Here is a 27,735-nt window from a genome sequence, read left to right as displayed (position 1 = left end):
CCCACCAGAGCAGTGTGAGAGACTAGTGATGTCCTGTGGAAGAGACTGGAAGAAGAGTGGGCCAATATCCCACCAGAGCAGTGTGAGAGACTAGTGATGTCCTGTGGAAGAGACTGGAAGAAGAAAGGGACAAAATCCCACCAGAGCAGTATGAAAGACTAGTGGTGTCCTGTGGAAGAGAATGCAAGAAGAGTGGGCCAAAATCACCCCAGAGCAGTGTTGGAGACTAGTGATGTCCTGTGGAAGAGACTGGAGGAAGAGTGGACCAAAATCCCCCCAGAGCAGTGTGAGAGACTAGTGTTGTCCTGTGGAAGAAACTGGAAGAAGAGTGGCCCAAAATCCCCCCAGAGCAGTGTGAGAGACCAGTGATGTCCTGTCGAAGAGACTAGAAGAAAAATGGACCAAAATCCCCCCGGAGCAGTGTGAGAGACTAGTGATGTCCTGTGGAAGAGACTAGAAGAAAAGTGGACCAAAATCTCCCCCACAGCAGTGTGAAAGACTAGTGATGTCCTGTGGAAGAGACTGGAAGAAGAGTGGGCCAAAATCCCACCAGAGCAATGTGAAAGACTAGTGATGTTCTGTGGAAGAAATTGGAAGAAGAGTGGGCCAATATCCCACCAGAGCAGTGTGAGAGACTGGTGATGTCCTATGGAAGAGACTAGAAGAGGAGTGGACCAATAGCCCACCAGAGCAGTTGTAAAGACTAGTGATGTCCTGTGGAAGAGAATGCAAGAAGAGTGGGCCAAAATCCCACCAGAGCAACGTGAGAGACTAGTGATGTCCTGTGGAAGAGACTGGAAGAAGAGTGGGCCAAAATCCCACCAGAGCAGTGTGAGAGACTAGTGATGTCCTGTGGAAGAGACTAGAAGAAGAGTGGGCCAAAATCCCACCAGAGCAATTTGAAAGACTAGTGATGTCCTGTGGAAGAGAATGCAAGAAGAGTGGGCCAAAATCCCACCAGAGCAGTGTGAGAGACTAGTGATGTCCTGTGGTAGAGACTAGAAGAGGAGTGGACCAATAGCCCACCAGAGCAGTTGTAAAGACTAGTGATGTCCTGTGGAAGAGAATGCAAGAAGAGTGGGCCAAAATCCCTCCAGAGCAGTGTGAAAGACTAGTGATGTCCTGTGGAAGAAAATGCAAGAAGAGTGGGCCAAAATCCCACCAGAGCAGTGTGAGAGACTAGTGATGTCCTGTGGAAGAGACTAGAAGAAGAGTGGGCCAAAATCCCACCAGAGCAGTGTGAAAGACTAGTGATGTCCTGTGGAAGAGAATGCAAGAAGAGTGGGCCAAAATCCCACCAGAGCAGTATGAAAGACTAGTGATGTCATGTGGAAGAGACTGGAAGAAGAATGGGCCAAAATCCCCCCAGAGCAGTGTGAGAGACCAGTGATGTCCTGTCGAAGAGACTAGAAGAAAAGTGGACCAAAATCCCCCCGGAGCAGTGTGAGAGACTAGTGATGTCCTGTGGAAGAGACAAGAAGAAAAGTGGACCAAAATCTCCCCCACAGCAGTGTGAAAGACTAGTGATGTCCTGTGGAAGAGACTGGAAGAAGAGTGGGCCAAAATCCCACCAGAGCAATGTGAAAGACTAGTGATGTCCTGTGGAAGAAACTGGAAGAAGAGTGGGCCAATATCCCACCAGAGCAGTGTGAGAGACTAGTGATGTCCTATGGAAGAGACTGGAAGAAGAAAGGGACAAAATCCCACCAGAGCAGTATGAAAGACTAGTGGTGTCCTGTGGAAGAGAATGCAAGAAGAGTGGGCCAAAATCCCACCAGAGCAGTGTGAGAGACTAGTGATGTCCTGTGGAAGAGACTAGAAGAGGAGTGGACCAATAGCCCACCAGAGCAGTTGTAAAGACTAGTGATGTCCTGTGGAAGAGAATGCAAGAAGAGTGGGCCAAAATCCCACCAAAGCAGTGTGAGAGACTAGTGATGTCCTGTGGAAGAGACTAGAAGAAGAGTGGGCCAAAATCCCACCAGAGCAACGTAAGAGACTAGTGATGTCCTGTGGAAGAGACTGGAAGAAGAGTGGGCCAAAATCCCACCAGAGCAGTATGAAAGACTAGTGATGTCCTGTGGAAGAGACTGGAAGAAGAATGGGCCAAAATCCCACCAGAGCAGTGTGAAAGACTAGTGATGTCCTGTGGACGAAACTGGAAGAAGAGTGGGCCAATATCCCACCAGAGCAGTGTAAGAGACTAGTGATGTCCTGTGGAAGAGACTGGAAGAAGACTGGGCCAAAATCCCACCAGAGCAGTGTGAGAGACTAGTGATGTCCTGTGGAAGAGACTAGAAGAGGAGTGGACCAATAGCCCACCAGAGCAGTTGTAAAGACTAGTGATGTCCTGTGGAAGAGAATGCAAGAAGAGTGGGCCAAAATCCCACCAAAGCAGTGTGAGAGACTAGTGATGTCCTGTGGAAGAGACTAGAAGAAGAGTGGGCCAAAATCCCACCCGAGCAACGTAAGAGACTAGTGATGTCCTGTGGAAGAGACTGGAAGAAGAGTGGGCCAAAATCCCACCAGAGCAGTATGAAAGACTAGTGATGTCCTGTGGAAGAGACTGGAAGAAGAATGGGCCAAAATCCCACCAGAGCAGTGTGAAAGACTAGTGATGTCCTGTGGACGAAACTGGAAGAAGAGTGGGCCAATATCCCACCAGAGCAGTGTAAGAGACTAGTGATGTCCTGTGGAAGAGACTGGAAGAAGACTGGGCCAAAATCCCACCAGAGCAGTATGAAAGACTAGTGATGTCCTGTGGAAGAGACTGGAAGAAGAGTGGGCCAAAATCCCACCAGAGCAGTATAAAAACTAGTGATGTCCTTTTGAAGAGACTGGAAGAAGAGTGGGCCAATATCCCACCAGAGCAGTGTGAGAAACTAGTGATGTCCTATGGAAGAGACTGGAAGAAGACTGGGACAAAATCCCCCCAGAGCAGTATGAAAGACTAGTGATGTCCTGTAGAAGAGACTGGAAGAAGAGTGGGCCAAAATCCCACCAGAGCAGTGTGAGAGACTAGTGATGTCCTGTGGAAGAGACTGGAAGAAAAGTGGGCCAAAATCCCACCAGAGCAGTATGAAAGACTAGTGATGTCCTGTGGAAGAGACTGGAAGAAGAGTGAGCCAAAATCCCACCAGAGCAGTGTGAAAGACTAGTGATGTCCTGTGGAAGAAACTGGAAGAAGAGTGGGCCAAAATCCCACCAGAGCAGTGTGAAAGACTAGTGATGTCCTATGGAAGAGACTGGAAGAAGAGTGGGCCAATATCCCACCAGAGCAGTGTAAGAGACTAGTGATGTCCTATGGAAGAGACTGGAAGAAGACTGGGCCAAAATCCCCTCAGAGCAGTATGAAAGACTAGTGATGTCCTGTAGAAGAGACTGGAAGAAGAGTGGGCCAAAATCCCACCAGAGCAGTATGAAAGACTAGTGATGTCCTGTGGAAGAGACTGGAAGAAGAGTGGGCCAAAATCCCACCAGAGCAGTGTGAAAGACTAGTGATGTCCTGTGGAAGAAACTGGAAGAAGAGTGGGCCAATATCCCACCAGAGCAGTGTGAGAGACTAGTGATGTCCTATGGAAGAGACTGGAAGAAGAGTGGGCCAAAATCCCCCCAGAGCAGTATGAAAGACTAGTGATGTCCTGTAGAAGAGACTGGAAGAAGAGTGGGCCAAAATCCCACCAGAGCAGTATGAAAGACTAGTGATGTCCTGTGGAAGAGACTGGAAGAAGAGTGGGCCAAAATCCCACCAGAGCAGTGTGAAAGACTAGTGATGTCCTGTGGAAGAAATTGGAAGAAGAGAGGGCCAATATCCCACCAGAGCAGTGTGAGAGACTAGTGATGTCCTATGGAAGAGACTGGAAGAAGACTGGGACAAAATCCCACCAGAGCAGTATGAAAGACTAGTGATGTCCTGTGGAAGAGAATGCAAGAAGACTGGGCCAAAATCCCACCAGAGCAGTGTGAGAGACTAGTGATGTCCTGTGGAAGAGAATGCAAGAAGAGTGGGCCAAAATCCCACCAGAGTAGTGTGAGAGACTAGTGATGTCCTGTGAAAAAGACTGGAAGAAGAGTGGGCCAAAATCCCACCAGAGCAGTATGAAAGACTAATGATGTCCTGTGGAAGAGACTGGAAGAAGAGTGAGCCAAAATCCCACCAGAGCAGTGTGAAAGACTAGTGATGTCCTGTGGAAGAAACTGGAAGAAGAGTGGGCCAATATCCCACCAGAGCAGTGTGAGATACTAGTTATGTCCTGTGAAAGAGAATAGGAGTGGGCCAAAATCCCACCAGAGCAGTATGAAAGACTACTGATGTCCTGTGGAAGAGACTGGAAGAAGAGTGAGCCAAAATCCCACCAGAGCAGTGTGAAAGACTAGTGATGTCCTGTGGAAGAAACTGGAAGAAGAGTGGGCCAAAATCCCACCAGAGCAGTGTGAAAGACTAGTGATGTCCTGTGGAAGAAACTGGAAGAAGAGTGGGCCAATATCCCACCAGAGCAGTGTGAGAGACTAGTGATGTCCTATGGAAGAGACTGGAAGAAGAGTGGGCCAATATCCCACCAGAGCAGTGTGAGAGACTAGTGATGTCCTATGGAAGAGACTGGAAGAAGACTGGGCCAAAATCCCCCCAGAGCAGTATGAAAGACTAGTGATGTCCTGTAGAAGAGACTGGAAGAAGAGTGGACCAAAGTCCCCCCAGAGCAGTGTGAGATACTAGTGATGTCCTGTGGAGAGACTGGAAGAAGAGTGGGCCAAAATCCCCCCAGAGCAGTGTGAAAGACTAGTGATGTTCTGTGGAAGAGAATGCAAGAAGTGTGGGCCAAAATCCCACCAGAGCAGTGTGAGAGACTAGTGATGTCCTGTGGAAGAGAATGCAAGAAGAGTGGGCCAAAATCCCACCAGAGTAGTGTGGGAGACTAGTGATGTCCTGTGGAAGAGACTGGAAGAAGAGTGGGCCAAAATCCCCCCAGAGCAGTGTGAGAGACTAGTGATGTCCTGTGGAATAGACTGGAAGAAAAGTGGGCCAAAATCCCCCAGAGCAGTGTGAGAGACTAGTGATGTCCTGTGGAAGAGACTGGAAGAAGACTGGGCCAAAATCCCCCCACAGCAGTGTGAGGGACTAGTGATGTCCTGTGGAAGAGACTGGAAGAAGAGTGGGCCAAAATCACCCCAGAGCAGTGTGAGACACTAGTGATGTCCTGTGGAGAGACTGGAAGAAGAGTGGACCAAAATCCCCCACCACCTAGAGAAGTGTGAGAGACCAGTGATGTCCTGTGGAAGAGACTGGAAGAAGAGTGGCCCAAAATCCCACAAGAGCAGTGTGAAAGACTAGTGATGTCCTGTGGAAGAAACTGGAAGAAGAGAGGGCCAATATCCCACCAGAGCAATGTGAGAGACTAGTGATGTCCTATGGAAGAGACTGGAAGAAGACTGGGACAAAATCCAACCAGAGCAGTATGAAAGACTAGTGATGTCCTGTGGAAGAGAATGCAAGAAGAGTGGGCCAAAATCCCACCAGAGCAGTGTGAGAGACTAGTGATGTCCTGTGGAAGAGAATGCAAGAAGAGTGGGCCAAAATCCCACCAGAGCAGTGTGAGAGACTAGTGATGTCCTGTGGAAGAGACTGGAAGAAGAGTGGGCTAAAATCCCCCCAGAGCAGTGTGAGAGACTAGTGATGTCCTGTGGAATAGACTGGAAGAAGAGTGGGCCAAAATCACCCCAGAGCAGTGTTGGAGACTAGTGATGTCCTGTGGAGGAGACTGGAAGAAGAGTGGGCCAAAATCCCCCACCACCCAGAGAAGTGTGAGAGACCAGTGATGTCCTGTGGAAGAGACTGGAAGAAGAGTGGCCCAAAATCCCCCCAGAGCAGTGTGAGAGACCAGTGATGTCCTGTGGAAGAGACTAGAAGAAAAGTGGGCCAAAATCCCACCAGAGCAGTGTGAGAGACTAGTGATGTCCTGTGGACGAGAGTAGAAGAAAAGTGGACCAAATTCCCCCCAGAGTAGTGTGAGAGACTAGTGATGTCCTGTGGAAGAGACTGGAAGAAGAGTGGACCAAAATCCCCCCAGAGCAGTGTGAGAGACTAGTGATGTCCTGTGGAAGAGACTGGAAGAAAAGTGGGCCAAAATCCCCCCAGAGCAGTGTGAGAGACTAGTGATGTCCTGTGGAAGAGACTGGAAGAAGAGTGGACCAAAATCCCCCCAGAGCAGTGTGAGAGGCTAGTGATGTCATGTGGAAGAGACTAGAAGAAAAGTGGACCAAAATCCCCCCAGAGCAGTGTGAGAGACTAGTGATGTCCTGTGGAAGAGACTAGAAGAAAAGTGGACCAAAATCCCCCCAGAGCAGTGTGAGAGACTAGTGATGTCCTATGGAAGAGAGTAGAAGAAAAGTGGACCAAAATCCCCCCAGAGTAGTGTGAGAGACTAGTGATGTCCTGTGGAAGAGACTGGAAGAAAAGTGGGCCAAAATCCCCCCAGAGCAGTGTGAGAGACTAGTGATGTCCTGTGGAAGAGACTGGAAGAAGAGTGGACCAAAATCCCCCCAGAGCAGTGTGAGAGGCTAGTGATGTCCTGTGGAAGAGACTAGAAGAAAAGTGGACCAAAATCCCCCCAGAGCAGTGTGAGAGACTAGTGATGTCCTGTGGAAGAGACTAGAAGAAAAGTGGACCAAAATCCCCCCAGAGCAGTGTGAGAGACTAGTGATGTCCTATGGAAGAGAGTAGAAGAAAAGTGGACCAAAATCCCCCCAGAGTAGTGTGAGAGACTAGTGATGTCCTGTGGAAGAGACTGGAGGAAGAGTGGACCAAAATCCCCCCAGAGCAGTGTGAGAGACTAGTGATGTCATGTGGAAGAGACTGGAAGAAGAGTGGACCAAAATCCCCCCAGAGCAGTGTGAGAGACTAGTGATGTCCTGTGGAAGAGACTGGAAGAAGAGTGGGCCAAAATCCCCCCAGAGCAGTGTGAGAGACCAGTGATGTCCTGTGGAAGAGACTGGAAGAAGAGTGGGCCAAAATCCCCCCAGAGCAGTGTGAGAGACTAGTGATGTCCTGTGGAAGAGACTGGAAGAAGAGTGGACCAAAATCCCCCCAGAGCAGTGTGAGAGGCTAGTGATGTCCTGTGGAAGAGACTGGAAGAAGAGTGGACCAAAATCCCCCCAGAGCAGTGTGAGAGGCTAGTGATGTCCTGTGGAAGAGACTAGAAGAAAAGTGGACCAAAATCCCCCCAGAGCAGTGTGAGAGACTAGTGATGTCCTGTGGAAGAGACTGAAAGAAGAGTGGACCAAAATCCCCCCAGAGCAGTGTGAGAGGCTAGTGATGTCCTGTGGAAGAGACTAGAAGAAAAGTGGACCAAAATCCCCCCAGAGCAGTGTGAGAGACTAGTGATGTCCTGTGGAAGAGACTAGAAGGAAAGTGGGCCAAAATCCCCCCAGAGCAGTGTGAGAGACTATTGATGTCCTGCGGAAGAGACTGGAAGAAGAGTGGGCCAAAATCCCCCCAGAGCAGTGTGAGGGACTAGTGATGTCCTATGGAAGAGACTGGAGGAAGAGTGGACCAAAATCCCCCCAGAGCAGTGTGAGAGGCTAGTGATGTCCTGTGGAAGAGACTGGAGGAAGAGTGGACCAAAATCCCCCCAGAGCAGTGTGAGAGACTAGTGATGTCCTATGGAAGAGAGTAGAAGAAAAGTGGACCAAAATCCCCCCAGAGTAGTGTGAGAGACTAGTGATGTCCTGTGGAAGAGACTGGAGGAAGAGTGGACCAAAATCCCCCCAGAGCAGTGTGAGAGACTAGTGATGTCCTGTGGAAGAGACTGGAAGAAAAGTGGGCCAAAATCCCCCCAGAGCAGTGAGAGAGACTAGTGATGTCCTGTGGAAGAGACTGGAAGAAAAGTGGGCCAAAATCCCCCCAGAGCAGTGTGAGAGACTAGTGATGTCCTGTGGAAGAGACTAGAAGAAAAGTGGACCAAAATCCCCCCAGAGCAGTGTGAGAGACTAGTGATGTCCTGTGGAAGAGACTGGAAGAAAAGTGGGCCAAAATCCCCCCAGAGCAGTGTGAGAGACTAGTGATGTCCTGTGGAAGAGACTGGAAGAAAAGTGGGCCAAAATCCCCCCAGAGCAGTGTGAGAGACTAGTGATGTCCTGTGGAAGAGACTGGAAGAAAAGTGGGCCAAAATCCCCCCAGAGCAGTTTGAGAGATTGGTGATGTCCTGTGGAAGAGACTAGAAGAAAAGTGGACCAAAATTCCCCCAGAGCAGTGTGAGAGACTAGTGATGTCCTATGGAAGAGAGTAGAAGAAAAGTGGACCAAAATCCCCCCAGAGTAGTGTGAGAGACTAGTGATGTCCTGTGGAAGAGACTGGAAGAAAAGTGGGCCAAAATCCCCCCAGAGCAGTGTGAGAGACTAGTGATGTCCTGTGGAAGAGACTGGAAGAAGAGTGGACCAAAATCCCCCCAGAGCAGTGTGAGAGGCTAGTGATGTCCTGTGGAAGAGACTAGAAGACAAGTGGACCAAAATCCCCCCAGAGCAGTGTGAGAGACTAGTGATGTCCTGTGGAAGAGACTAGAAGAAAAGTGGACCAAAATCCCCCCAAAGCAGTGTGAGAGACTAGTGATGTCCTATGGAAGAGAGTAGAAGAAAAGTGGACCAAAATCCCCCCAGAGCAGTGTGAGAGACTAGTGATATCCTGTGGAAGAGACTGGAGGAAGAGTGGACCAAAATTCCCCCAGAGCAGTGTGAGAGACTAGTGATGTCCTGTGGAAGAGACTGGAAGAAGAGTGGACCAAAATCCCCCCAGAGCAGTGTGAGAGACTAGTGATGTCCTGTGGAAGAGACTGGAAGAAGAGTGGACCAAAATCCTCCCAGAGCAGTGTGAGAGACTAGTGATGTCCTGTGGAAGAGACTGGAAGAAGAGTGGGCCAAAATCCCCCCAGAGCAGTGTGAGAGACCAGTGATGTCCTGTGGAAGAGACTGGAAGAAGAGTGGGCCAAAATCCCCCCAGAGCAGTGTGAGAGACTAGTGATGTCCTGTGGAAGAGACTGGAAGAAGAGTGGACCAAAATCCCCCCAGAGCAGTGTGAGAGACTAGTGATGTCCTGTGGAAGAGACTGGAAGAAGAGTGGGCCAAAATCCCCCCAGAGCAGTGTGAGAGACCAGTGATGTCCTGTGGAAGAGACTGGAAGAAGAGTGGGCCAAAATCCCCCCAGAGCAGTGTGAGAGACTAGTGATGTCCTGTGGAAGAGACTGGAAGAAGAGTGGACCAAAATCCCCCCAGAGCAGTGTGAGAGACTAGTGATGTCCTGTGGAAGAGACTGGAAGAAGAGTGGACCAAAATCCCCCCAGAGCAGTGTGAGAGACTAGTGATGTCCTGTGGAAGAGACTGGAGGAAGAGTGGACCAAAATCCCCCCAGAGCAGTGTGAGAGACTAGTGATGTCCTGTGGAAGAGACTGGAAGAAGAGTGGACCAAAATCCCCCCAGAGCAGTGTGAGAGACTAGTGATGTCCTGTGGAAGAGACTGGAAGAAGAGTGGGCCAAAATCCCCCCAGAGCAGTGTGAGAGACCAGTGATGTCCTGTGGAAGAGACTGGAAGAAGAGTGGGCCAAAATCCCCCCAGAGCAGTGTGAGAGACTAGTGATGTCCTGTGGAAGAGACTGGAAGAAGAGTGGACCAAAATCCCCCCAGAGCAGTGTGAGAGGCTAGTGATGTCCTGTGGAAGAGACTGGAAGAAGAGTGGACCAAAATCCCCCCAGAGCAGTGTGAGAGGCTAGTGATGTCCTGTGGAAGAGACTAGAAGAAAAGTGGACCAAAATCCCCCCAGAGCAGTGTGAGAGACTAGTGATGTCCTGTGGAAGAGACTGAAAGAAGAGTGGACCAAAATCCCCCCAGAGCAGTGTGAGAGGCTAGTGATGTCCTGTGGAAGAGACTAGAAGAAAAGTGGACCAAAATCCCCCCAGAGCAGTGTGAGAGACTAGTGATGTCCTGTGGAAGAGACTAGAAGGAAAGTGGGCCAAAATCCCCCCAGAGCAGTGTGAGAGACTATTGATGTCCTGCGGAAGAGACTGGAAGAAGAGTGGGCCAAAATCCCCCCAGAGCAGTGTGAGGGACTAGTGATGTCCTATGGAAGAGACTGGAGGAAGAGTGGACCAAAATCCCCCCAGAGCAGTGTGAGAGGCTAGTGATGTCCTGTGGAAGAGACTGGAGGAAGAGTGGACCAAAATCCCCCCAGAGCAGTGTGAGAGACTAGTGATGTCCTATGGAAGAGAGTAGAAGAAAAGTGGACCAAAATCCCCCCAGAGTAGTGTGAGAGACTAGTGATGTCCTGTGGAAGAGACTGGAGGAAGAGTGGACCAAAATCCCCCCAGAGCAGTGTGAGAGACTAGTGATGTCCTGTGGAAGAGACTGGAAGAAAAGTGGGCCAAAATCCCCCCAGAGCAGTGTGAGAGACTAGTGATGTCCTGTGGAAGAGACTGGAAGAAAAGTGGGCCAAAATCCCCCCAGAGCAGTGTGAGAGACTAGTGATGTCCTGTGGAAGAGACTAGAAGAAAAGTGGACCAAAATCCCCCCAGAGCAGTGTGAGAGACTAGTGATGTCCTGTGGAAGAGACTGGAAGAAAAGTGGGCCAAAATCCCCCCAGAGCAGTGTGAGAGACTAGTGATGTCCTGTGGAAGAGACTGGAAGAAAAGTGGGCCAAAATCCCCCCCAGAGCAGTGTGAGAGACTAGTGATGTCCTGTGGAAGAGACTGGAAGAAAAGTGGGCCAAAATCCCCCCAGAGCAGTTTGAGAGATTGGTGATGTCCTGTGGAAGAGACTAGAAGAAAAGTGGACCAAAATCCCCCCAGAGCAGTGTGAGAGACTAGTGATGTCCTATGGAAGAGAGTAGAAGAAAAGTGGACCAAAATCCCCCCAGAGTAGTGTGAGAGACTAGTGATGTCCTGTGGAAGAGACTGGAAGAAAAGTGGGCCAAAATCCCCCCAGAGCAGTGTGAGAGACTAGTGATGTCCTGTGGAAGAGACTGGAAGAAGAGTGGACCAAAATCCCCCCAGAGCAGTGTGAGAGGCTAGTGATGTCCTGTGGAAGAGACTAGAAGACAAGTGGACCAAAATCCCCCCAGAGCAGTGTGAGAGACTAGTGAAGTCCTGTGGAAGAGACTAGAAGAAAAGTGGACCAAAATCCCCCCAGAGCAGTGTGAGAGACTAGTGATGTCCTATGGAAGAGAGTAGAAGAAAAGTGGACCAAAATCCCCCCAGAGCAGTGTGAGAGACTAGTGATGTCCTGTGGAAGAGACTGGAGGAAGAGTGGACCAAAATTCCCCCAGAGCAGTGTGAGAGACTAGTGATGTCCTGTGGAAGAGACTGGAAGAAGAGTGGACCAAAATCCCCCCAGAGCAGTGTGAGAGACTAGTGATGTCCTGTGGAAGAGACTGGAAGAAGAGTGGACCAAAATCCCCCCAGAGCAGTGTGAGAGACTAGTGATGTCCTGTGGAAGAGACTGGAAGAAGAGTGGGCCAAAATCCCCCCAGAGCAGTGTGAGAGACCAGTGATGTCCTGTGGAAGAGACTGGAAGAAGAGTGGGCCAAAATCCCCCCAGAGCAGTGTGAGAGACTAGTGATGTCCTGTGGAAGAGACTGGAAGAAGAGTGGACCAAAATCCCCCCAGAGCAGTGTTAGAGACTAGTGATGTCCTGTGGAAGAGACTGGAAGAAGAGTGGGCCAAAATCCCCCCAGAGCAGTGTGAGAGACCAGTGATGTCCTGTGGAAGAGACTGGAAGAAGAGTGGGCCAAAATCCCCCCAGAGCAGTGTGAGAGACTAGTGATGTCCTGTGGAAGAGACTGGAAGAAGAGTGGACCAAAATCCCCCCAGAGCAGTGTGAGAGACTAGTGATGTCCTGTGGAAGAGACTGGAAGAAGAGTGGACCAAAATCCCCCCAGAGCAGTGTGAGAGACTAGTGATGTCCTGTGGAAGAGACTGGAAGAAGAGTGGACCAAAATCCCCCCAGAGCAGTGTGAGAGACTAGTGATGTCCTGTGGAAGAGACTGGAGGAAGAGTGGACCAAAATCCCCCCAGAGCAGTGTGAGAGACTAGTGATGTCCTGTGGAAGAGACTGGAAGAAGAGTGGACCAAAATCCCCCCAGAGCAGTGTGAGAGACCAGTGATGTCCTGTGGAAGAGACTGGAAGAAGAGTGGGCCAAAATCCCCCCAGAGCAGTGTGAGAGACTAGTGATGTCCTGTGGAAGAGACTGGAAGAAGAGTGGACCAAAATCCCCCCAGAGCAGTGTGAGAGGCTAGTGATGTCCTGTGGAAGAGACTGGAAGAAGAGTGGACCAAAATCCCCCCAGAGCAGTGTGAGAGGCTAGTGATGTCCTGTGGAAGAGACTAGAAGAAAAGTGGACCAAAATCCCCCCAGAGCAGTGTGAGAGACTAGTGATGTCCTGTGGAAGAGACTGGAAGAAGAGTGGACCAAAATCCCCCCAGAGCAGTGTGAGAGGCTAGTGATGTCCTGTGGAAGAGACTAGAAGAAAAGTGGACCAAAATCCCCCCAGAGCAGTGTGAGAGACTAGTGATGTCCTGTGGAAGAGACTAGAAGAAAAGTGGGCCAAAATCCCCCCAGAGCAGTGTGAGAGACTATTGATGTCCTGCGGAAGAGACTGGAAGAAGAGTGGACCAAAATCCCCCCAGAGCAGTGTGAGGGACTAGTGATGTCCTATGGAAGAGACTGGAGGAAGAGTGGACCAAAATCCCCCCAGAGCAGTGTGAGAGACTAGTGATGTCCTGTGGAAGAGACTGGAGGAAGAGTGGGCCAAAAATCCCCCAGAGCAGTGTGAGAGGCTAGTGATGTCCTGTGGAAGAGACTGGAAGAAGAGTGGACCAAAATCCCCCCAGAGCAGTGTGAGAGACTAGTGATGTCCTGTGGAAGAGACTGGAAGAAGAGTGGACCAAAATCCCCCCAGAGCAGTGTGAGAGACTAGTGATGTCCTATGGAAGAGAGTAGAAGAAAAGTGGACCAAAATCCCCCCAGAGTAGTGTGAGAGACTAGTGATGTCCTGTGGAAGAGACTGGAGGAAGAGTGGACCAAAATCCCCCCAGAGCAGTGTGAGAGACTAGTGATGTCCTGTGGAAGAGACTGGAAGAAAAGTGGGCCAAAATCCCCCCAGAGCAGTGTGAGAGACTAGTGATGTCCTGTGGAAGAGACTGGAAGAAAAGTGGGCCAAAATCCCCCCAGAGCAGTGTGAGAGACTAGTGATGTCCTGTGGAAGAGACTGGAGGAAGAGTGGACCAAAATCCCCCCAGAGCAGTGTGAGAGACTAGTGATGTCCTGTGGAAGAGACTATAAGAAAAGTGGACCAAAATCCCCCCAGAGTAGTGTGAGAGACTAGTGATGTCCTGTGGAAGAGACTGGAGGAAGAGTGGACCAAAATCCCCCCAGAGCAGTGTGAGAGACTAGTGATGTCCTGTGGAAGAGACTGGAAGAAGAGTGGACCAAAATCCCCCCAGAGCAGTGTGAAAGACTAGTGATGCCCTGTGGAAGAGACTGGAAGAAGAGTGGGCCAAAATCCCCCCAGAGCAGTGTGAGAGACTAGTGATGTCCTATGGAAGAGACTGGAAGAAGAGTGGACCAAAATCCCCCCAGAGCAGTGTGAAAGACTAGTGATGCCCTGTGGAAGAGACTGGAAGAAGAGTGGGCCAAAATCCCCCCAGAGCAGTGTGAGAGACTAGTGATGCCCTGTGGAAGAGACTGGAAGAAGAGTGGGCCAAAATCCCCTCAGAGCAGTGTGAAAGACTAGTGATGTCCTGTGGAAGAGACTGGAAGAAGAGTGGACCAAAATCCCCCCAGAGCAGTGTGAAAGACTAGTGATGCCCTGTGGAAGAGACTGGAAGAAGAGTGGGCCAAAATCCCCCCAGAGCAGTGTGAGAGACTAGTGATGTCCTGTGGAAGAGACTGGAAGAAGAGTGGACCAAAATCCCCTCAGAGCAGTGTGAGAGACTAGTGATGTCCTGTGGAAGAGACTGGAAGAAGAGTGGGCCAAAATCCCACCAGAGCAGTGTGACAGACTAGTGATGTCCTGTGGGGAGAGAGACTGGAAGAAGAGTGGACCAAAATCCCCCCAGAGCAGTGTGAGAGACTAGTGATGTCCTGTGGAAGAGACTGGAAGAAGAGTGGGCCAAAATCCCACCAGAGCAGTGTGACAGACTAGTGATGTCCTGTGGGGAGAGAGACTGGAAGAAGAGTGGACCAAAATCCCCCCAGAGCAGTGTGAGAGACCAGTGATGTCCTGTGGAAGAGACTGGAAGAAGAGTGGACCAAAATCCCCCCAGAGCAGTGTGAGAGACCAGTGATGTCCTGTGGAAGAGACTGGAAGAAGAGTGGGCCAAAATCCCCCCAGAGCAGTGTGAGAGACTAGTGATATCCTGTGGCTGCAGATGTGCTGAAGTTATTCCCAGCGACGGCCGGTGCACGTCCTATTGATTGTAGATGTTGTTACTGCAGAACATTTACTGATCACCTCTCTACAGTCATTGCTGCTCTCTAATTATCAGCATCACGTTTTGGGTAAAATAAAGGGTTTATGGTGATAAACATTGGGGGTTTTTTTTAAACCCTGTTCTAGTGGCACGGTGCACCCCTTACCTTGCTCTAGTGGCATGGTGCACCCCTTACCCTGCTCTAGTGACATGGTGCATCCCTTACCCTGCTCTAGTGGCATGGTGCGTCCCTTACCCTGCTCTAGTGGCATGGTGCACAGCTTACCCTGCTCTTGTGGCATGGTGCACCCCTTACCCTGCTCTAGTGGCATGGTGCACGCCTTACCCTGCTCTAGTGGCATGGTGCATCCCTTACCCGGCTCTAGTGACATGGTGCGTCCCTTACCCTGCTCTAGTGGCATAGTGCACCCCTTATCCTGCTCTAGTGGCATGGTGCACCCCTTATCCTGCTCTAGTGGCATGGTGCACGCCTTTCCCTGCTCTAGTGGCACGGTGCACCCCTTACCCTGCTCTAGTGGCATGGTGCACCCCTTACCCTGCTCTAGTGGCATGGTGCACACCTTACCCTGCTCTAGTGGCATGGTTCAATCCTTACACAAAAGCGGAGCATGGTCATCAATGGAGATTACATTATTTCTGAAAAAAGCAAGTGATCATACATTGTTCTCTAATTTTCATCTCCCGTGTAGTATAATGCACCCCCATAGTCCTTCATATAGTATAATGCACCCCCATAGTCCTCCATATAGTATAATTCCCCCCCATAGTCCTCCATATAGTATAATGCACCCCCATAGTCCTCCATATAGTATAATGCACCCCCATAGTCCTCCATATAGTATAATGCACCCCCATAGTCCTCCATATAGTATAATGAACCCCATAGTCCTCCATATTGTATTATGGCCACACTAGCCAGGTAGTCACAGATAGGCCCTGCATAACACCTTCCTCTAAAAAGGTAACAGCAGCCAACCACATTAAAACCTAGTCACCTCCCTCAGGGCTCAATGGCCACAACAGGGGGCAGAGCCAGGCGGTTGGCCACGCCCACCGAGGAGTCCAGAGGGCCTGAGGCAGGAAAAACAGGGGAGTTCAAAAAGGAGTGAGTTGTGAGAAATCAGTGAAGTGAAATGAGGAGTGGAGTAGAGCGCAGCAGGCCTGTGGTGACAGGTCTGCAGCGGAAACTGACAGGTGTGAGGGTCGTAGCCCGCACACCTTGGCTAGGAGGCAGGCGGTGGCTTGGCCTTTCGGGGGTCGGGAAGATGGCCAGGTGGAACCGTAAGGGACCGGGACAGGGTAGTGGCCCGCCGGTATCGAACGGGGAACCGACTGGAAACCGGAGCACCAGGGGGGTACTCAGACCCAGAACGAGGCCCAGAAGCCACTGAACCACGTCGAATTTACTGATTGAGGTCTGGACCTTAGGTCCTTTCCCATCCCAAGTCCCGATTGAAGGCAACAGCCCACCGAGGGGGATAGAAAGCCACCGCACAGGCAGACTCCACCGACACATACACAGCCGGGGAGTGGACTCCCGTTGCTGAGGCACAGGCAGTCTACAAAAACATAACAAGGTGCAGGAGAAAGGCCAAGACCACCAACCCGGGTGGGGGACAAGACGCAGCCGGCTGCGGGCACCGACCACCATCAACTTTGTTTACCAGAGACTTGCGTGTGTCAATAATCGTGAGTACAACAGTGCCATCCGGCCGTGCACCGCCCTGCACCGCCCAACCACCACTCTCCCCAAACTGGTCCCGGGGCCACCATCCCTGCCCACGGAGGGGTTAACATCTTGCTGCACGACCATCTCCCCCGGGTTCCCCCGTAACTGCAGCGGTGGTGTCTACACCTTCACCACGTCCCGTGGGTGGCGTCACAAACTCAAAACACGGCTCGGCCATACACCTACCTAACCACCCCCATCGAGATCGCCAGCAACCCTTTGCAGAGCAACGTGACCCCCAGGTCCGGAGGCACTCGAACCACCCACCAAATGAGCCCAGATCCGAGCGGCTCGGCTATAGCCGAGTGCGGGGCGGTACACATCGACTCTTCTGGTATCACGAACAGGATTGAATCCATTCACTTACCCAGTGAAGAGCGCCATGAAGTTGAAGTCAGCGGTGATCCGTTGCGAAATTTGGAGAATCCGCCATCTTGCCACCATCTTTTGGTGCGAAGATTCTCGCCAGAGTTTTCTTCCCCGCAGGAAGGGCGCGAAAGTGGAAGCCCCGCCCCCATAGAACGCGGCCTTGCAGAGAAAGTGAGCGGTCGCAAAGTGAAGTTGTCTGGCTGGAAAATGGAAAGCCGCGAAAAGACCAAGGGGGGGGGGTAAAGCTGCCGTGCCATGTGACCAAGCTGATAAAGGGCAGGGACTCCAGGACTCTGCTACCCGTTTGGTTCCTGGACCCCGAGAGTGCACCATGTCTACCCCATTCAGCAAGCCCGAGATCCCGGAGCCCGCGCCTGGAACAGCGGCGTGGGTGGAAGCCCGGACCTTGCAGATGTGCTGTCGGCTGCAGGCCCAGGTGCGTTTCCTCATGGAACGGTGGGCGACCGAGATGGGGGGGATAGCCGCAGCCGTGCAGGCACGTGAAGTGGAGGCAATTTTGAAGGAGTGGGTACACGACCCACGCCCCTATGTCCCCGAGGGACCGGCCTCCCTACACCTACCTAACCACCCCCATCGAGATCGCCAGCAGAGCAATGTGACCCCCGGGTCCGGAGGCGCTCGAGCCACCCACCAAACGAGCCCGGATCCGAGTGGCTCGGCTGCGGCCGAGTGCAGGGCGGTACATACTCATTTGAAAAAGCAATAAATAAATACATACTCACTGTCCTCTTTGCTCTTGCAGCTCCGCTCAGTTTGGCACAGTGGTGCAATAGTGACATCATTGCACCCGCTGCACTGAGACGAGAGAGCTAGTGGCATAATTATAGTCTGATGGGCCCTTGTATAAGATCTGGATATGGCCCCCCATTCATACCCCTTATTCACCCTCCTCTGCATGTTAGTTCAGATATTTGGGTCCTAGTAGCTTTCTAAATCTTGTATAAGCATTAGTTTTGCCTCCCCCATTATGTCCTAATGTCACTTATTTTCACCCCTTTCCTGCGTCCATCCTGGTATATATGTGTCATGCGGTCTTCTGCTCTAATCTCATCAGGTGTCTTGGCTTCTTCAGACTTGGTTCACATTGCAGAATCTGACACGACACCTGGTGCTGGGGAGTTACTCTGCCAGAGATGGGCGTCGACCGATTTTGTGTTCACTGATGATTGGTTTATCAGGAGTTAATTCCTGCTGACTTGCGAATTGCTGCTGCGGTCACAAGGTACCGAAAACCTATCACAGCCGCCTCCGCCCTATAAAAGAAGGAGTATCCTTGACCCTCATGCTGATTATAGCTTTTGCTTTGCTCCAGCGATACCGGTCTTTGTGCGTGGTGATCCAGCCTTGGTGATTTGTTGTATGCTATTTGATGTGCGGAGGAAATATCCTTGTTGTTTGTTTTTTCCTCCCTGTATTTTATTTCTTACTGGGCATGTATGGTGTCTCCCCTGTGTGTGCTTGCAGTGAATTTGAGCCTTGGTTTTCCCCTGTCTGTCAAGTGTTAAACCAGGACTAATCAGGATTTAGGGTCACGCTGGCAGTCCAGACATAGCTGCCATCTCACGTACCTCTGGAATAAGGGAAAGTGTAGGGTCCCCTAGTCTCTCTGTATCCGGGGAACACTCTGTTCTTCCCGTCTCTGCTTCTTTTCTCTCTGTATCCTGGGAACGCTCTGCTCTTCCTGTCTCTGATTCTTTTCTCTCTGTATCCTGGGAACGCTCTGCTCTTCTTGTCTCTGATTCTTTTCTCTCTGTATCCGGGGAACACTCTGCTCTTCCTGTCTCTGCTTCTTTTCTCTCTGTCCCCAGGGAACGCTCTGCTCTTCCGGTCTCTGATTCTTTTCTCTCTGTATCCTGGGAACGCTCTGCTCTTCCCATCTCTGATTCTTTTCTCTCTGTATCCTGGGAACGCTCTGCTCTTCCGGTCTCTGATTCTTTTCTCTCTGTATCCGGGGAACGCTCTGCTCTTCCCGTCTCTGATTCTTTTCTCTCTGTATCCTGGGAACGCTCTGCTCTTCCTGTCTCTGCGTCTTTTCTTTCTGTATCCGGGGAACGCTCTGTTCTTCCCGTCTCTGATTCTTTTCTCTCTGTCCCCAGGGAACGCTCTGCTCTTCCCGTCTCTGATTCTTTTCTCTCTGTTTCCGGGGAACGCTCTGCTCTTCCTGTCTATTATTCTTTTCTCTCTGTCCCCAGGGAACGCTCTGCTCTTCCCGTCTCTGATTCTTTTCTCTCTGTATCCGGGGAATGCTCTGTTCTTCCCGTCTCTGATTCTTTTCTCTCTGTATCCGGGGAACGCTCTGCTCTTCCTGTCTCTGATTCTTTTCTCTCTGTATCCTGGGAACGCTCTGCTCTTTCCGTCTCTGATTCTTTTCTCTCTGTATCCGGGGAACGCTCTGCATTTCCTGTCTCTGATTCTTTTCTCTCTGTATCCTGGGAACGCTCTGCTCTTCCCGTCTCGGCTTCTTATCTCTCTGTATCCTGGGAACGCTCTGCTCTTCCGGTCTCTGATTCTTTTCTCTCTGTATCCTGGGAACGCTCTGCTCTTCTTGTCTCTGATTCTTTTCTCTCTGTATCCGGGGAACGCTCTGCTCTTCCCGTCTCTGATTCTTTTCTCTCTGTATCCGGGGAACGCTCTGCTCTTCCCGTCTCTGATTCTTTTCTCTCTGTATCCGGGGAATGCTCTGCTCTTCCTGTCTCTGATTCTTTTCTCTCTGTATCCGGGGAACGCTCTGCTCTTCCTGTCTCTGATTCTTTTCTCTCTGTATCCGGGGAACGCTCTGCTCTTCCCGTCTCTGATTCTTTTCTCTCTGTATCCGGGGAACGCTCTGCTCTTCCAGTCTCTGATTCTTTTCTCTCTGTATCCTGGGAACGCTCTGCTCTTCTTGTCTCTGATTCTTTTCTCTCTGTATCCTGGGAACGCTCTGCTCTTCTTGTCTCTGATTCTTTTCTCTCTGTATCCGGGGAACGCTCTGCTCTTCCTGTCTCTGATTCTTTTCTCTCTGTATCCTGGGAACGCTCTGCTCTTCCCGTCTCTGATTCTTTTCTCTCTGTATCCGGGGAACGCTCTGCTCTTCCTGTCTCTGATTCTTTTCTCTCTGTATCCGGGGAACCCTCTGCTCTTCCCGTCTCTGATTCTTTTCTCTCTGTATCCGGGGAACGCTCTGCTTTTCCTGTCTCTGATTCTTTTCTCTCTGTATCCTGGGAACGCTCTGCTCTTCCCGTCTCGGCTTCTTATCTCTCTGTATCCTGGGAACGCTCTGCTCTTCCCGTCTCTGATTCTTTTCTCTCTGTATCCTGGGAACGCTCTGCTCTTCTTGTCTCTGATTCTTTTCTCTCTGTATCCTGGGAAGGCTCTGCTCTTCCAGTCTCTGATACTTTTCTCTCTGTATCCTGGGAACGCTCTGCTCTTCTTGTCTCTGATTCTTTTCTCTCTGTATCCTGGGAACGCTCTGCTCTTCTTGTCTCTGATTCTTTTCTCTCTGTCCCCGGGGAACGCTCTGCTCTTCTTGTCTCTGATTCTTTTCTCTCTGTATCCGGGGAACGCTCTGCTCTTCCTGTCTCTGATTCTTTTCTCTCTGTATCCTGGGAACGCTCTGCTCTTCGTGTCTCTGAGTCTTTTCTGTCTGTATCCGGGGAACGCTCTGTTCTTCCCGTCTCTGATTCTTTTCTCTCTGTCCCCAGGGAACGCTCTGCTCTTCCCGTCTCTGATTCTTTTCTCTCTGTATCCTGGGAACGCTCTGCTCTTCCTGACTCTGCGTCTTTTCTCTCTGTATCCTGGGAACGCTCTGCTCTTCCCGTCTCTGATTCTTTTCTCTCTGTATCCTGGGAACGCTCTGCTCTTCCGGTCTCTGCTTCTTTTCTCTCTGTATTCTGGGAACGCTCTGCTCTTCCCGTCTCTGATTCTTTTCTCTCTGTATCCGGGGAACGCTCTGCTTTTCCTGTCTCTGCTTCTTTTCTCTTTGTGTCCCTGTAACAATCAGTTCCTCTCTTCTCAGTTTCTTTTGACACGCCCACCGGGGCCATAAAAGAACTCAGAATCGGGCCAGCACTGTTGGGAAGGATGTCACTGCGGCAGGGCCAGACTACATGACCAGGGTAAGTCAATGAATTGTGATGCCACCTGTGGTATTCAGCAATGTATGGCTAACGCTGCTGGATGGGGCCACTGGGGCAGATGGTGATGCAGCTAAGATGGTGCAGCTCCCCACAGGTAGAGCTAGGTCCAAGGGCAGGCTTTGTAAGGGTTGCGCTGGGCTGGCGGTGCAGGCAATAAATCCAGGACACCGTGGGATGCAGTCATTAGTTGTTTTACTCTCAGTTGCCAGTTACAAGTCAACACGGCTGGCCGGTCGAATCCTGCCCTTGGAGTGCGGAGTTCTGCGATGATGGGATCCAGCCGAACCCTGGAGGCCTAAGACCAGTATCCCTTTCTGTATCCCTTTCCTGGTTATCTTACTGCACTGGCTTCACCCTCCTGCCCTGCGCCCTCACACACAGTGCCCTGAGCCGGTGTCCGCGGGTCCTGTTTTGGGTGGCTCTTCTGACGAATCCCTTGGCCCTCTGTGGTCACCTTTTTAGTGGATGTGGCTTCGGCACTTCAAGTAATCGTAGGCTCCGGTTTGCTAGCTGAGCCTGGTTGTTCTCCACAAGGCTAGGGACCAGTCGCCTTTGTGGCCAAGTCCCTCCACAGCGGTATGCCGGTTGTGAATACGAGCCCACGGGTGGATTTCTCACTTCCTGTGACTCTAACCTTCTTCCTCTTTTTAAAACTACTCTCCCTCCTGGTCTCGGGACGAGCTCCTCTGGCTCCAGTCCTCAGGACCTTTCTCTTCCACGTCCTACTTCGTCCTGCATTCCGTTCTAAAGTGTCCACCCACGAACTAACCTCACCCCCAGGCTGGCTCCGGGTCTGTACTCTCCATAAGAAGCAACTTGCCCTAACCTCGCCTGAAGTGGTGTAGCTATACTAAGAGTGTGTGTGTGTGTGTGTGTGTGTGTGTAACAGTCTCCAGCCTCCTCCTTACCAGGAATTGGGATCCCACACCTCTGACTTAGGTGCAGTACCTCTGTGGTGACTGGACCCTCAGAGGCGCCACAGTTTTCTCTTTGTGTCTCGGTAACATTCAGGTCCTCTTGTTTTGGTTTCTTCTCTCTGTGTCCTGGCAACGTTTAGTTCCTCTCCTCTCGGTTTCTTTTCTTGCTGAAGGCCTCACCTCACAACAGTTTCGCTTCCCCATAAATCCGGCATGCTGAGGTGTCAGAACGTCTCAGGCCACTATTTATCTAGGACGTGCATCGGTTTCTGTGGTTTTATTACAGAATAAGTCTCCACTTTCTGTTTGTTTTCTTCAGAAACAAAAAACCCACAAATCTCCTCATCCTGTTTAAAGTGACTGAACTAACCCTGAAGCCTTTGTAGCAGAAAACGTCTCAGCTGTTACTGCTCTGCTGTGGACTACGGCCAAGGTTTGCCCGGATGAGTTGGTTGCAGTGGTCTTTAGGGCAGAATTCAGACTCCTTCCATTCTTAGACCACAGATCTCACCTCTGTACGGTGGGAGCCTCTATGTGTTTGGCCGGTGGCCTTGGCGGTGCAGCCGCTGCTGTCCTCTCTTCCGTTTGCATCTCTTGGTTTGACCAGTGTAGCTTCTTATTCTATTCTTCCTAGAAAAGATAAATCTTTTTGCTCGTGTTGTTTCTTGGTCCTTGGCGTGACTTGTGTCCTACCATAGCTGCCAGACATCTGATAATACACAACGATCTACAGAGGGTCCTTCTTCTCTATGATCTCACTTTTTGACCCCACATTGCCTTTCAAACACTTTTTCAGTCCTCCCCCCAGGCCACAATCTCACTGATCTACAACGTGTGCCTGATATTAGGACGTATCTCCTGTGGGAATTAGTGTCATTCCTGTATGTTCCTTCAGATCAATGAATATCTATCAATAAATAAATGTCCCCAGCATTTTCCCAGAGGAACTTGTGGGTGAGAGCTCTCGAAATTCTAGTATCACAAACCCACCTAGTGTGTATAGGGCGACCTCTGCATCAAAAGCCTATGGCCCTGTTTCCTCAATTGACAATTTTCTTAAGTCACTTTTGTTTTTATGTCTTGTGTTTTTTATGCTTATTAGGTATCTATATGGTGCACGCAGCTGATGAATTTTACACAAAAATAAAAAAAAGATTTCTGTGTTTTTTACCTTTTTTGATGCTTTTTAGTCACAAATTTCACTGAAAGTCCCCAATATCTCTGGTGCGCTTGAATTCGGTGCAGGGCTGGTTGGAGTAAATTTGCTCCAAATTTGTAAAAAGTTGCAATTGATTTGTTAGTTGAAAACATCTGGAAAACTCTAAACCATTACAAAAAAAAAAAAAAAAAAGACGAAGACATAAAAAAGACTTAGAAAAAGGTTCAAAAAGAAAACATGAAAAACAGGTGCAAATAAAAAAGGAGAAAAACAGGTGCAAATGCAATAATGAATCCAGCCTCATAATCTTACTTTTCTGTGGTTGCTTTTCCTTCATTTTTGGTTTGGTGTGAGATACATTTTATGGGGTGGGTTGTCACACATCATGGGGAAAATGCATTTCATAAAGATCATAATTCATGAGGTTCACATTTTAGAGAGTCATGTTTCATGTCACGGGGTTCATCGTTTCTAGGGCTCCACACTTTATGGTAGGCTCACATCACATGAAGGTCATATCTCATGGGGTTCATAGTTTCTAGGGCTCCACACTTTATGGTAGTCACATCACATGAAGGTCACATCTCATGGGGTTCATAGTTTATGGGGCTCCACACTTTATGGTAGTCACATCACATGAAGGTCATATCTCATGGGGTTCATAGTTTATGGGACTCCACACTTTATGGTGGGTTCACATCACAAGAAGGTCCCATCTTATGGGGTTCATAGTTTCTAGGGCTCCACATTTTATGGTGGGCTCACATCACATGAAGGTCATATCTCATGGGGTTCATAGTTTCTAGGGCTCCACACTTTATGGTAGTCACATCATATGAAGGTCATATCTCATGGGGTTCATAGTTTCTGGGACTCCACACTTTATGGTGGGTTTACATCACAAGAAGGTCACATCTTATGGGGTTCATAGTTTCTGGGACTCCAGACTTTATGGTGGGTTCACAACACAAGAAGGTCACATCTTATGGGGTTCATAGTTTCGGGGCTACACACTTTATGGTGGGCTCACATCACATGAAGGCTGCATTTTATGAAGGTTTCTCTTTTACCAGCAGACTAATTTTTGCAGTTTGTCCAAAAAGTCATTGTAAACATTATATTGTTCAGCTATTGGTATAATCTGTATGGAGGGGGAGAGGTATTTTGAGTGCGCTGGCTAGCATCACCTCTGCAGCTCCTAAGTCACCCCATCTGATAGAGCACTCATAGGAAAGAAGAAGGAGGTGGAGGACCATCTGGTAGAGAACATAATGTAGAAACATTACAATATATGGCCACTTGGTATGAGCAGTACATATTAATAATACTTTTGTGGGCACATGTTCTGGAACTTCACAGCCAGCCATGATGGAGCGCTGCATCCTCCCCTGTGGGGACTCCAGGGGACGAGGTATAACGCTTCGACTCCTCGAAGCTACTGTCAGTTCCCAGCTGACTAATGAGGACCTCAGTGACTGAGGTACATCGATACGGCTCTTCACTAGGCATTTTTTAGTCACAGACTCCTGGATATAATACATCCACAGCTCCCTATAGGAGAACTCATATCCCAATATGGCAGCTTTAGCTTCCCCTCCAAGTTAGACAATAGTTTACTTAAGTTCTGTGTCTCTTAAGATAAGCGATCCTTCCTTACAATTAATTCCCTTACTTGGGTCTCCCTGGCCTTGTGCCTCCCCCTGGGCAAAGTTCTCTGCCATTTCAATGGCCTCGCTGGCCTGAATCAAGGACCTCATTCTGCTGAGTGATGCTCTTCCCTTTTTACAAGGCCTTCCTGACCTGGACTAAGCACTTAGTTCTCCCTTTAATCTCTGCTCGGCTTTTTATCTGAAATCCAATCTGCCTGTGTCTCTTTACATTCACATCTGATATGTAGCAATCCATTCTGGACCCTTCTTGTAACAATTTCCACATCCTGGTCCCCTTCCTGTAGTAATGGCCCCAGCCTGGTCCCCTTCTTAAAGTAATGTGCCCATCCTGGTCCCCTTCTTGTAGTAATGCTTCTTCCTGGTCCTCTTCTTGTAGCAATGGTCCCATCCTGGCCTCCTTGTAGTAATGGTCCCATCATAGTCTCCTTCCATCCCGGTCCCCTTCTTGTAATAAGGACCCCTTCCCGGTCCCTTTTTGTAGTAATGACCCCATCCTGGTCCCCTTCTTGTAGTAATAACCCCCATCCTGGTCCCCTTCTTGTAGTAATAACCCCCATCCTGGTCCCCTTCTTGTAGTAATGTCCTATCCTGTTGCAATGTCCCCTACTGTGCCATTCATGACATAAACCTAACAAAAAACTTATTCTCACCTGTCCTCTGTTGTCTCAGCATTCTCTTTCCTGCACATGCAGCCCACAGGCATTAAACACCCCTTGACGATCATGTTCTGGTCCAGGGACACCAATGTCAGCATGTCATTTCAGTTGGATGCTTGGGTGTACAGTGCCTTCAGGCCATATAAAGCGGCCATCATGTTTGAAACCCCTACAGTAGAAAGTCATAGTTCTGTCTCCTGATCTATGTATTTCTAAGAGGCCTTTTAGCATTCAGTGGAGGTCTCATATTTTCATGTACTAATGGTGGTATTGATGATGTATTAAGGTGCTGGTGGTTCTGGTTATGTATTCGTGCAGTTCTGGTGTTTTCATGTACTGATGATGGTTCAAGTGTTGTAGTCATGTATTGGTGATGTATTTGTGTACTGATGAGGGGTCTGGTAATATAGTTATGTACTGATGACGGCTCTGGCAATCTATTAACATACAGTCATATGAAAAAGTTTGGGCACCCCTATTAATGTTAACCTTTTTTCTTTAGAACAATTTGTTTTTTTGCAACAGCTATTTCAGTTTCATATATCTAATAACTGATGGACTCAGTAATATTTCTGGATTGAAATGAGGTTTATTGTACTAACAGAAAATGTGCAATCTGCATTTAATCAAAATTTGACAGGTGCATAAGTATGGGCACCCTTATCAATTTCTTGATTTGAACCCTCCTAACTACTTGTTACTGACTTACTAAAGCACTAAATTGTTTTTGTAACCTCATTGAGCTTTGAACTTCATAGGCAGGTGTATCCAATCATGAGAAAAGGTATTTAAGGTGGCCACTTGCAAGTTGTTCTCCTATTTGAATCTCCTATGAAGAGCGGCATCATGGGCTCCTCAAAACAACTCTCAAATGATCTGAAAACAAAGATTATTCAACATAGTTGTTCATGGGGAAGGATACAAAAAGTTGTCTCAGAGATTTAATCTGTCAGTTTCCACTGTGAGGAACATAGTAAGGGAATGGAAGAACACAGGTACAGTTCTTGTTAAGCCCAGAAGTGGCAGGCCAAGGAAAATATCAGAAAGGCAGAGAAGAAGAATGGTGAGAACAGTCAAGGACAATCCACAGACCACCTCCAAAGACCTGCAGCATCATCTTGCTGCAGATGGTGTCAATGTGCATCGGTCAACAATACAGCGCACTTTGCACAAGGAGAAGCTGTATGGGAGAGTGATGCGAAAGAAGCTGTTTCTGCAAGCACGCCACAAACAGTCGCCTAAGGTATGCAAAAGCACATTTGGACAAGCCAGTTACATTTTGGAAGAAGGTCCTGTGGACTGATGAAACAAAGATTGAGTTGTTTGGTCATACAAAAAAGCGTTATGCATAGAGGCAAAAAAACACGGCATTTCAAGAAAAGCACTTGCTACCCACAGTAAAATTTGGTGGAGGTTCCATCATGCTTTGGGGCTGTGTGGCCAATGCCGGCACCGGGAATCTTGTTAAAGTTGAGGGTCGTGTCGCGGCCGGGAAGGAGGGTGTCAGCACACCACGGTCACCCCTTCTGCTCAGGTCCGGCTGCTCAGTGGTGGCTCGAGCCGTGGGCCGGATCCCGGGGGTTTCTCGAGCGGCACTCCTCGCCCGTGAGTGAAAGGGGGTTTGGGGTGTTGGGATAATGTCCGTGACGCCACCCACGGTTGTGGTGATGTGTAGCACCACCGCTGCTCGATGCGGGGATCCCGGGGATGGTGAAGGGGAGCAGCTAGGTGTTGTGTTGCCCCTCCGTGGGTAGGGGTTGGTGATCCCGGGGCCCGGTGATGGCTTGTGAGGTGCAGGGCCTGGTGGGCGCAGGGACGCGGGGGCAGCGCTGTGCCTTGCGGCACTGTGGTACTCACTCAGCCTGAGACATGGACACAGTTTGTACGGTAAACCAACGGCTGGTAGGACGGTCCCACGGACGGCTGCTTTGCTTCCCGGTAGGTGACGGTAATGTCCCTTTTCCTTGCACCTGTATGTACGGTTGGTTGCGATGGGTCCCCACCGGTAACCCGCTCCCCGGCTTCAAGCTGGGCCGGAGGAGCACTTCACTTTGCCCGCAGGCGCTGGCCCTCAGAGACTGGTGCCCTGGCGGTGGCGGTGTCCCTGTTGTACGGGTTGGGCTGTTGCCTTCAATCGGGACTTGGTTGCTGGGGGAATCTACGTCCCCTTCGCTGACGGATTCGGCAAATTTGGTGACTCCTAGCCTTGCCGGGGTCCGAGAGGCCCCTGCCCTGGTGCTGACTGTCCTTCGGAACACTGCTCCAGACCACCGGGCACACAGCCAACGGGGTCCTTCCAGGAACTTCCGAACTGTCCCCCTCCGGACAATCACCGCCGTCGCTGACCTTGCTGATCTGGCCCTACACAAAGCTGGACCCTTCAGGCTTTCCTTCCTTTATTACTTCTCTTCCTTTACTTTTACTTTGTTGTTTTCTCTTGCCCCCTCTGGGCTACTCCTTCACTCCTTCCACTTCCTCCTCCCTGACTCGACTCTACTCTTCAACTGCCTGGTACTTCCTGCCTCCAGAGCTGTGATCTCCTTGGTGGGCGGAGCCAACCGGCTGGCCCACCCCCTGGTGTGAATCATCAGCCTCTGGAGGAAGGCAACAAGGATTTCTGGTTCAGCTTAG

This window comes from Anomaloglossus baeobatrachus, chromosome 2 (assembly GCF_048569485.1).
Source record: "Anomaloglossus baeobatrachus isolate aAnoBae1 chromosome 2, aAnoBae1.hap1, whole genome shotgun sequence".
Lineage (NCBI taxonomy): Eukaryota > Metazoa > Chordata > Amphibia > Anura > Aromobatidae > Anomaloglossus > Anomaloglossus baeobatrachus.
This window is presented reverse-complemented; position numbering follows the sequence as displayed.